Here is a 10,436-nt window from a genome sequence, read left to right as displayed (position 1 = left end):
TATTTTCACCCAAGGGTGCGCATTTCAATTTCTTACACACACTTGTTATTACATATGTTGACCAGAGGGGGAGCACTTTTAAAACCGACACACAGTCAATTTGAAAAATCCCTCCTTTTTGGGACCACCCTCATTTAGATAGATTTCACCACCAGGGGTGCAAATGAGACATTCTCTATTAGATGCAATGGTTTTCCGTATTGGGACCATGATTTATGTCCTAACTTGTTCACCGGTCCTCATATGGAAGGTACTTTTCCTTGTTGATGTCTCAAGAAGGGTAGAAATCCTAGAACACACACACACACACACACACACACACACACACACACACACACACACACAGCTATACTGGTTATCATTTGGAATGGGCACCAAGTTTTTGATGATCACTTGTGGGGACCACCCTTTCTACAGGTTGTGGAGACTTAAAAAAAAGGTCAAATGGCCACTGCCCAGTTAGCTCATACACGTCTTTAAATCTCTGGATTGATGAAGTAATGTGCTCATCATTCTTACTGGTTCAGTAAGGATCAGAATGGATCTGACTATCATTTAAAAAGGTTTCCCTTTAGGGAAGTGGTCCCCAACCACCGGTGTGCGGACCGGTACCGATTGGTACCGGGCCGCACAAGAAATAAAAAATAAAAAAATGTTTTTAAAAAAAAAAATGTTATTAAATCAACATAAAAAACACAATATATACATTATATATCAATATAGATCAATACAGTCTGCAGGGATACAGTCCGTAAGCACACATGATTGTATTTCTTTATGAAAAAAAAAAAAAAAAAAATTTAAAAAATCAATTTTCAAGCGTTGACCGGTCCGCAGCTACCAAAAGGTTGGGGACCGCTGCTTTAGGGGACCTGTTTTTTTGTCCCCATACCGTCAGAGGTCCCCTAAAGGTGACTGTGTAAACAGAGCGATGTCCCCATTAAGTAAGCATTGCCAGAATACACACACACACACACACACACACATATATATAATCAAAGAGTCGATCCTGTATCAAGCAAATCCAAATAACTAAATATTGTTGTCCACAGCAAAATGGTGACAAACGGAGGAGTTTGGACTTGGAGAGCTTCAATATCTACGCGAACCCAACGACCATCAAAACGGGCCTGCCCAGAATTGTCAAGCTCTACCCTCCCACCGCTAAACCCGCCAACATGCACGTCAACATGCCCATGCGCTTTGGACGGGAAAATGTCGCCGGGGACGACATGTCGCAGACCAACATGCCACAAAGGTTTGGAAGGTCCAGAGAGGAGCGCCCAAAATGTGCTGAGTGTTTTGGAGACCAGAGGAAGTGGCCAAAGAGTCCATACTGGAGGCTTCTAAGGATGCGAGCTCGTGCCCAGTTTTGGAAAACAGGCTTGAGCTGGTAGGCAACTATAAAACCACGCGCGTCTGTAGACATAGCCATCAAAAAATGTTCAGTATTATTCTGTATCAACTATTCTCCTACGCCAGGGGAGCCCAAACTGAGGGCCACGGATTGACAGATCAAACCATGTTCAAGGTTCAAGGTTTTATTCATCACGTGCAGATTACACCACAGTGAAATGCTTTTTTCCATGCTCTTCAGATATTGCGTACATTGGGATCCAAACACTAGTTGCTGAATCTAATACACTAAATACAAAAAAATAGAAAAATTTGAATAGCTCTGATGTACATTAATTACAAGACAATAAGTTGCACAATAAGTCCCAGTAGGTATGGTAGAAGTATCAGGTTTTCACCATCAAAAAACCAGTAAAAACTTTTTTTTTCTCAAAGAACTGGAAAATGCAATTTTGGTAGAAATTCTGTGTGAATGTTGAAAGGTCAAAGCCGAACTGAAATGCTAACTGTTAGCATGCTGGCCATGTCGCGTCAAGTAACAGAAAATATGAGCAAAATGAGATTAAAAACTAGTACTATGCTAAAATGCTAACAATAGCATGCTTACAGTTAGCATGAAATGCCAAAATAGGACTCTGAGGTGTATACCTGCTGAATTAGCTCCAAAAAAAATCTGCCAATGTTAGCATGATAAAATGCTAACTGCAAAATGGGGAAATAATCGATTTTAGATGCAATGCAATTCGAACATGGACGATTATAAAATCAATTAGTAAACGTCAATAATCAATAATCGATGTATTTATTGTAAATAAAGTAATGGAGACAGTTCTAAAATGTGGCTGACTGCAGCAAGTACACATTCATTTAATAAATGTGGCAATTGATCTGTTTCTTATTACAAATGCAACTCCGGTGATAAACACTGATTTAGTGAAACGAAAAGACATGTAAAAGTGCATCAATATACTTCAATTAAAGATGCATCAATAATCGATTTTTAATCGAATCGGAGCTCCTAAATCGGAGCCCAAGGATTCCCACCTCAAGTAACGTGTCAAGTACATATATGACTATATATGACTCTGAAAGGTATACCTGCTAAATTAGCTAAAAAAAATCTAGCATTCTTATGTTAGCATGATAAAATGCTAAATGTAACATGTGTCAATTACCAAAATATGTGACTCTGAGGGGTATACCTGCTAAATTAGCTTAAAAAAATCCGGCATGCTGATGTTAGCATGATAGAATACTAACTGTAACATGTGTCAAGTACCAAAATATGTGACTCTGAGGGGTATACATGCTAAATTAGCTATAAAAAAATATATATATATATAGCATGCTGATGTTAGCATGATAAAATGCTAACTGTAACAAGTGTCAATTACCAAAATATGTGACTCTGAGGGGTATACCTGCTAAATTAGCTTAAAAAAAAAAACTAGCATGCTGATGTTAGCATGATAAAATGCTAACTGTAACATGTGTCAAGTACCAAATTATTTGACTCTGTGGGATATACCTGCTAAATTAGCTAAAACAAAATATAGCATTCTTATGTTAGCATGATAAAATGCTAACTGTAACATGTGTCAATTACCAAAATATGTGACTCTGAGGGATATACCTGCTAAATTAGCTTAAAAAAATCCAGCATGCTGATGTTAGAATGATAAAATACTAACTGTAACACGTGTCAAGTACCAAATTATTTGACTCTGTGGGATACACCTGCTAAATTAGCTAAAACAAAATCTAGCATTCTTATGTTAGCATGATAAAATGCTAACTGTAACATGTGTCAAGTACCAAAATATATGACTCTGAGGGGTGTACCTGCTATATTAGCTAAAAAAAAATCTAGCATGCTGATGTTACCATGATAAAAAGCTAACTGTAACATGTGTCAAGTACCAAAATATATGACTCTGTGGGATATACCTGCTAAATTAGCTAAAACAAAATATAGCATTCTTATGTTAGCATGATAAAATGCTAACTATAACATATGTCAAGTACCAAAATATATGCTTCTGAGGGATATACCTGCTAAATTAGCTAAAAAAAAATCTAGCATTCTTATGTTAGCATGATAAAATGCTAACTGTAACATGCGTCAAGTACCAAAATATATGACTCTGAGGGGTATACCTGCTAAATTAGCTAAAAAAAATCTAGCATGCTGATGTTAGCATGATAAAATGCTAACTGTAACATGTGTGAAGTACCAAATTATTTGACTCTGTGGGATATACCTGCTAAATTAGCTAAAACAAAATCTAGCATTCTTATGTTAGCATGATAAAATGCTAACTGTAACATGTGTCGAGTACCAAAATATGACTCTGAGGGGTGTACCTGCTATATTAGCTAAAAAAAAATCTAGCATGCTGATGTTACCATGATAAAATGCTAACTGTAACATGTGTCAAGTACCAAAATATATGACTCTGAGGGGTATACCTGCTAAATTAGCTAAAAAATATATATATAGCATGCTGATGTTAGCATGATACAATGCTAACTGTAACAAGTGTCAATTACCAAAATATGTGACTCTGAGGGGTATACCTGCTAAATTAGCTTAAAAAAATCCAGCATGCTGATGTTAGAATGATAGAATACTAACTGTAACATGTGTGAAGTACCAAATTATTTGACTCTGTGGGATATACCTGCTAAATTAGCTAAAACAAAATCTAGCATTCTTATGTTAGCATGATAAAATGCTAACTGTAACATGTGTCAAGTACCAAAATATATGACTCTGAGGGGTGTACCTGCTATATTAGCTAAAAAAAAATCTAGCATGCTGATGTTACCATGATAAAATGCTAACTGTAACATGTGTCAAGTACCAAAATATATGACTCTGAGGGGTATAAGTGCTAAATTAGCTAAACAAAATCTAGTATGCTGATGTTACCATGATAAAATGCTAACTGTAACATGTGTGAAGTACCAAATTATTTGACTCTGTGGGATATACCTGCTAAATTAGCTAAAACAAAATCTAGCATTCTTATGTTAGCATGATAAAATGCTAACTGTAACATGTGTCAAGTACCAAAATATATGACTCTGAGGGGTGTACCTGCTATATTAGCTAAAAAAAAATCTAGCATGCTGATGTTACCATGATAAAATGCTAACTGTAACATGTGTCAAGTACCAAAATATATGACTCTGAGGGGTATAAGTGCTAAATTAGCTAAACAAAATCTAGTATGCTGATGTTACCATGATAAAATGCTAACTGTAACATGTGTCAAGTACCAAAATATATGACTCTGAGGGGTGTACCTGCTATATTAGTTTAAAAAATCTAGCATGCTGATGTTACCATGATAAAATGCTAACTGTAACATGTGTCAAGTACCAAAATATATGACTCTGAGGGGTATAAGTGCTAAATTAGCTAAAAAAAATCTAGCATGCCGATGTTAGCATGATAAAATGCTAACTGTAACATGTGTCAAGTACCAAAATATATGACTCTGAGGGGTATACCTGCTAAAAGCTAAAAAAAATCTAGCATGCTGATGTTAGCATGATAAAATGCTAACTGTAACATGTGTCAAGTACCAAAATATATGACTCTGAGGGATATACCTGCTAAATTAGCTATAAAAAAAATCTAGCATGCCGATGTTAGCATGATAAAATGCTAACAGTAACATGTGTCAAGTACCAAAATATATGACTGAGGGATATACCTGCTAAATTAGCTAACAAAATCTAGCATGCTGATGTTAGCATGATAAAATGCTAACTGTAACATGTGTCAAGTACCAAAATATATAACTCTGAGGTGTGTACCTGAACGTTTTTTTAATTCCAGCCTGCACTTTAACTTTAACTTTAGTTAGCACCCATCCAGTACCAAAATATTACTGAGGTGTACACCTGCAAAAATTAGCTAGCATGTTCATTTAGAATGCTAACGATTGTGCCGCACTTTGGACACCCCTGGCCTACGCTATTCTAACAGATGTCTGTCGTATAAATGTATGAAACACAAAAATGTGACTAGAAAGATCGACTACCTATTTTTTCTTTTCTTTTCTGTAGGTCTGAAGATTTTTACTTAATGACTCGCTTGGAAGAAATGGAGACGCAAATAAAGACACTCCAAGCAATTATGTAAACCTATGCAGGATTGTAGCATCATGATGAGGACAAAGTAAATGTCCATCAAGTTGTGTCTATTGTGACAGAAATTGTAGCAATGTGAATAAAATATGTCAAATCAGTGGTGTGGGTTGCTGTTTTTGGTACATGGCAATAAATGAAGGCCCAAAGACAAAATGATGGCATATATTACGTCATTTTGTCTTACCGTATTTTCCAGACCATAGGTCTATTTCCGATCTTTTTTCATATTTAAGGCGCACCGGATTATAGGGCGCATTAAAGGAGTGATTTTTTTATTTTTATTTTTTTTTCTAAATGGAGCAGCATCTCCTCATCCGGTAACAACCACAAGGCCGGAAATGTGTCCCGTGAAAAAACGTCCGACCGGAACTCTCTAATAACTAAAGTTCCTTGGGTGAATAATGTAAACTCACTACACCGGTATGTTTTAGCGATTTCATGGCGAGTTTACTGACAGATATAAGTAACAACTTTACACTACTTTATATTAGAAATGGCAAAAGCGGAGGATGAATGTCCCATAACAAGAAGATAGAGAAAAAGAAGAAGCTTATCGACTATGGTATCGGCACGGACTACAAAGGCGGATGCGGGCAAATTTTTAGGACTAAGATCCCAAAATACAGATCAGCAGGTACCAGAAGGTAAAAAAAAAGTTGCTTTTGCATAATATTACGAAACAAAACGCCAGATAATATGTCTTACCTTATACACACACCATAATAATCCAATCCACTTTATTTATATAGCACATTTAAACAACAAGAATGTTTCCAAAGTGCTGCACGACAATATTAAAAACAATATTCAAATATTATCCTTAGCTCCACCAATGACTGAATAAAAACAAAAAATAATTAAATATAAAAACAATATACAAATAAATATGATTAAAAACGATTTTAAAGGGTAAAACCAATCAAAACAGTAAATAGAAATTTAAAAAAAAAAAAAAAACTATATATACATATAATACTCGTATGTTTAATGCGCCGGCAATACTTCAAGCGGTGTGGCTTCATAGCTTACCAAAGTCGTACTAAAACATTTTGATAGATTTTTGAGCGCCGTGTGTAATGTTCTATATTTCCAATGGAACATATAAAATGTTGGTGTTGTTTACCTGAGTCATATTGCCATCATACTGCATTCTACACGTATCTCTTATGTTTGACTGCCATCTACTGGTCACACTTATCATTACACCATGTACCAAATAAAATTGCTCTGAGGTCGGTAAACAAAACCAGAATTATTCCGTACATTAGGCGCACCGGGTTATAATGTGCACTGCCGAGTTTTGAGGGGAAAAAACAGATATAAGGTAAATTAAGCATAAAAAGTGATTATCGCGGCCTAAAATGCCTGAATAAACAACAAAAGTTGCGATGTTTTAAAGTTTATTTTTTTGAACAACATTAAATCAATCCCCTTGTGATTTTATGAATTTGTTAAAAGCCTTTTTTAAGTGTTCCTTGTGAACTCAAGCACAGGATTGCAGAAAATATTGAAAAAAAATATTGATGTTGTCAGTTTCAAACACTGATGACATCTATTAAACGAGACAAGAAGCAAGGAATTAAACAGAGACCGAATTAAATTTGGCTCAATATGAGGAGAGACGCACAGACACTACAATATCTTTCTGTTGATTACAATACATGAAAGAAAACAGAACACCTTCATGTTGCTTCCCCCTACACAGTGGAGTTTTACAAGCCTTCTTCTTGGTAGGTTCAAAGACAGCTTTTGGTCTTCTCGCTGGGAACTCATTTCAACACAAAGTTTTTGTGATAACTTAGATAAAATTATTCTAACAGATGTTTTACTCCTTTTATACCGCACACTTAAAAGTACATGGCAGTAAAAGCACATATTCAGAAATGTTTTAAATATTTGTAATTAATAATAGTTATAATTATAACTGGCGACAGTAATAACTATCACTACAGAAAGAGTCATCCATCAGTTGCAGAATTTCTCTGTTTGTTTTACGCTTGAAAAGTGTTTGTCTATCTTAAACGTTCATTTATGTTCCAACACATTTGCCAACTGATGAGAGCCATCTATAAAAATAAATGAGAGACAATGAGAGATTATCATCACACTCTAACATCTCTAATATGAAAATGTGGCCTCTTTTGCAAGGTCGGCATTGGAAATTTTAACCTGTTCTTAATCGTCTCAACCCGGATAAATAAAGAATAAACACATATGTAAACACATGTATTATAGGAAGTGAGGTGTCGTGCTAAATGTTTGTAAACTACTTTACCCAGAAGGCTTAGTGACGTAGACAGGAACAGGAAGTAACTCTGAGCTCCGTGGGAGGACGGCGTTTGTGCCGTTTTAGCAATAAAAAGTTGATACATTGCTGTTCCTGCTTCATCTACACAGGAAACAAACATTTGATAAGACACTTGACATACGCGTTTGTGTGCCGCTCAGAGGCAAATTCCATTTGCAAAAATGACACGGATTAGCCAAAATGTGCTAAATTAACACAAATGTCAACACTACATGAGATGAAACAATGGCTGCTAAAGTCAGTACAGTATATGCCTTATTTTCTATTATTATGCCTCAAACGAGTGTAAAGGTGACTTTGTGGGTGTTATTTAATGTCCAGGGGCTCTCATATTGTTGAAACCATTTTTTAATGCCCTGGCTATCAAAATATGAATGAATAATTCCTACTTTGCAGGAAGTCATTTACCACAGCCAGGCCCACAACCAATTACCAGCAATAAACGAGGAACGTGTGCTTGCTTTGCTGCCCTCTGTTGGTCAGTGGAATTAATACAGTTTAGCCAAAAGATACTAGGTCGCCATTTGCAACTTTTTTTGATTGATTGATTGATTGATTTATTGATTGATTGAAAGTTGTATTAGTAGATTGCATAGTACAGTAAATATTCCGTACAATTGACCACTAAATGGTAACACTCGAATAAGTTTTTCAACGTGTTTAAGTCGGGGTCCACGTTAATCATTTCATGTTAGCATGCGACAAATAAAGATATCGGCTTTAAAAATCACCTCAACGTGCGTGTTGATGCTTTGTCGAAAGTTAGCAGCTTCTTCTTAGAGACGGTGTCTGTACTTTGTGGTCCTTTGGATCATTTCAAGGAGTATTATTACAGAACTATACTGCGTCGGGATAGCTTCTCTCAAACAAGTTGGTGACGTCACAACTAAGCGGAAGTGCTTCCTCGACTGCCAGCTATGATTACTCACTATGGCAATATCATTTTCATGAAGACTTAGAGAGTGTTATTAAACTTTTATGTCTTCTACGAAAACTATATATTCCCAAATTCAGAGTAATGTCCCATAAAACTTTTTTTTTTTTTTTTTGGAAATTTTAAAATATTGCATAGCTCACTAGTGATGACAAACAAAAACAAAAATGTCATGAAACCTCCCATATTATAAAGAACATTATAAAAACCCATTTTAATCAAAGACAATTAAAAAAAAGTATAGTATTTTGCATTTACTTTTTAATTTCCTTTCTTTTTGTAGTAGTTTTGTTTTTTAACGTCTTGGTTATTGTTTGAAAATATTTGTGAAAAATCTAGAGAACATTTTGTTCCTTTTCATGTTCATATTAATCTGAAAGATGGTGTTTGTTTTGTGTCATGTTGTTGTTAGTTAAACTAAAGTTCCGGGGGAAAATAGTTCCTCCCTATAGACGGTGAGCTGACATGAGAAAAAGTGCCTAGAAAATGAATTTCGCTCCCACGTCTAAGCACAACTTGTTCAATGCATTTTTGCATAGATAATACCCTTCTGGACTTTGGGTTAAAAGTTCAGAACATGATACCTAGCCAAATTTTGTCACAAGCCAGAAATGTATATAGAGGTAAATCACAAAAAACGAAAATCTTGTGCTGCAGTTTTGGCTTGTAAAATATGTCTTATTCATTTTGGCAACACAAAATCTTTCTCAAATATCATAAATACATATACCTAACATCTGAAACAAATATTGGTGCCTTAGTATACTCATATGTGAATTTAGATCATGAAATGTAGCAAATTTCTTAAAAAACGATTCAACTGAAGTGATTTGCCCCAGCACAATGAAGCACACACTTATTAAATTTAGCTAAAAGCTTATGTATCATACATTAAAAAAATGTCACAACCTTCTATGTAATCAAAGGTACAAAAGAAGTAACACACCGTGGCCAAAAGTGGCTTAAAATCTAGCAAAATATTACCATGCACCCCAAAACTGGAATAAGGCAAAAATGGACAAGATTAAAATAGATGCAGTAAAGGCCCAAATTGGTATAAAATATGATAAATATTTATTAAAGTAGCAAATTGTTTCACAGCATGTGTCATTTATACCCCCCCCCCCCCCCCACACACACACACAAACACACACAAAAGACCAAAACAAATTTGAAAAAAAAGGTAATACAGACATTATTTAAGCTTTACCGTTAAAATGGCAGTGTGGCATCTCGATAATCAAACATCTTGATAAAGAAACAAAAGTGGCAAATTTTACATGGTGACATGGTGCGTAATTACTCATCAATATCACTTTCATCTGTGTCATCATCCCATGCACCTCTTTCTTCTGTTTCCTTTGAAACATTTCCACAGTTCTGGCAGTGACATAAATCAGTACAAGACATTTTTGCAGACATACATGAACATCTTTCTGTTTCACATTTGCTTGTCTTGCAACCACAGTGGACTACCTGCAGCACACTATCTGGGGCAGGATTTCTAGTCATCCATCTTACTGTTAACTCCCCATCCTCAATGTACCATCCATTGCCAATGGGTGAAGGGGCACACATCATACCAGTCAGGGAATGTCGCATTACTGCTGCTTGGTAGTTTGCCCTTTTGCAGTGTTGGTGGAGGGCATCACTTGTTGGGGGAATGGACAGTTCTGG

This window comes from Entelurus aequoreus, linkage group LG20 (genome assembly GCF_033978785.1).
Source record: "Entelurus aequoreus isolate RoL-2023_Sb linkage group LG20, RoL_Eaeq_v1.1, whole genome shotgun sequence".
NCBI lineage: Eukaryota > Metazoa > Chordata > Actinopteri > Syngnathiformes > Syngnathidae > Entelurus > Entelurus aequoreus.
Note: the sequence above shows the minus strand (reverse complement) of the source record.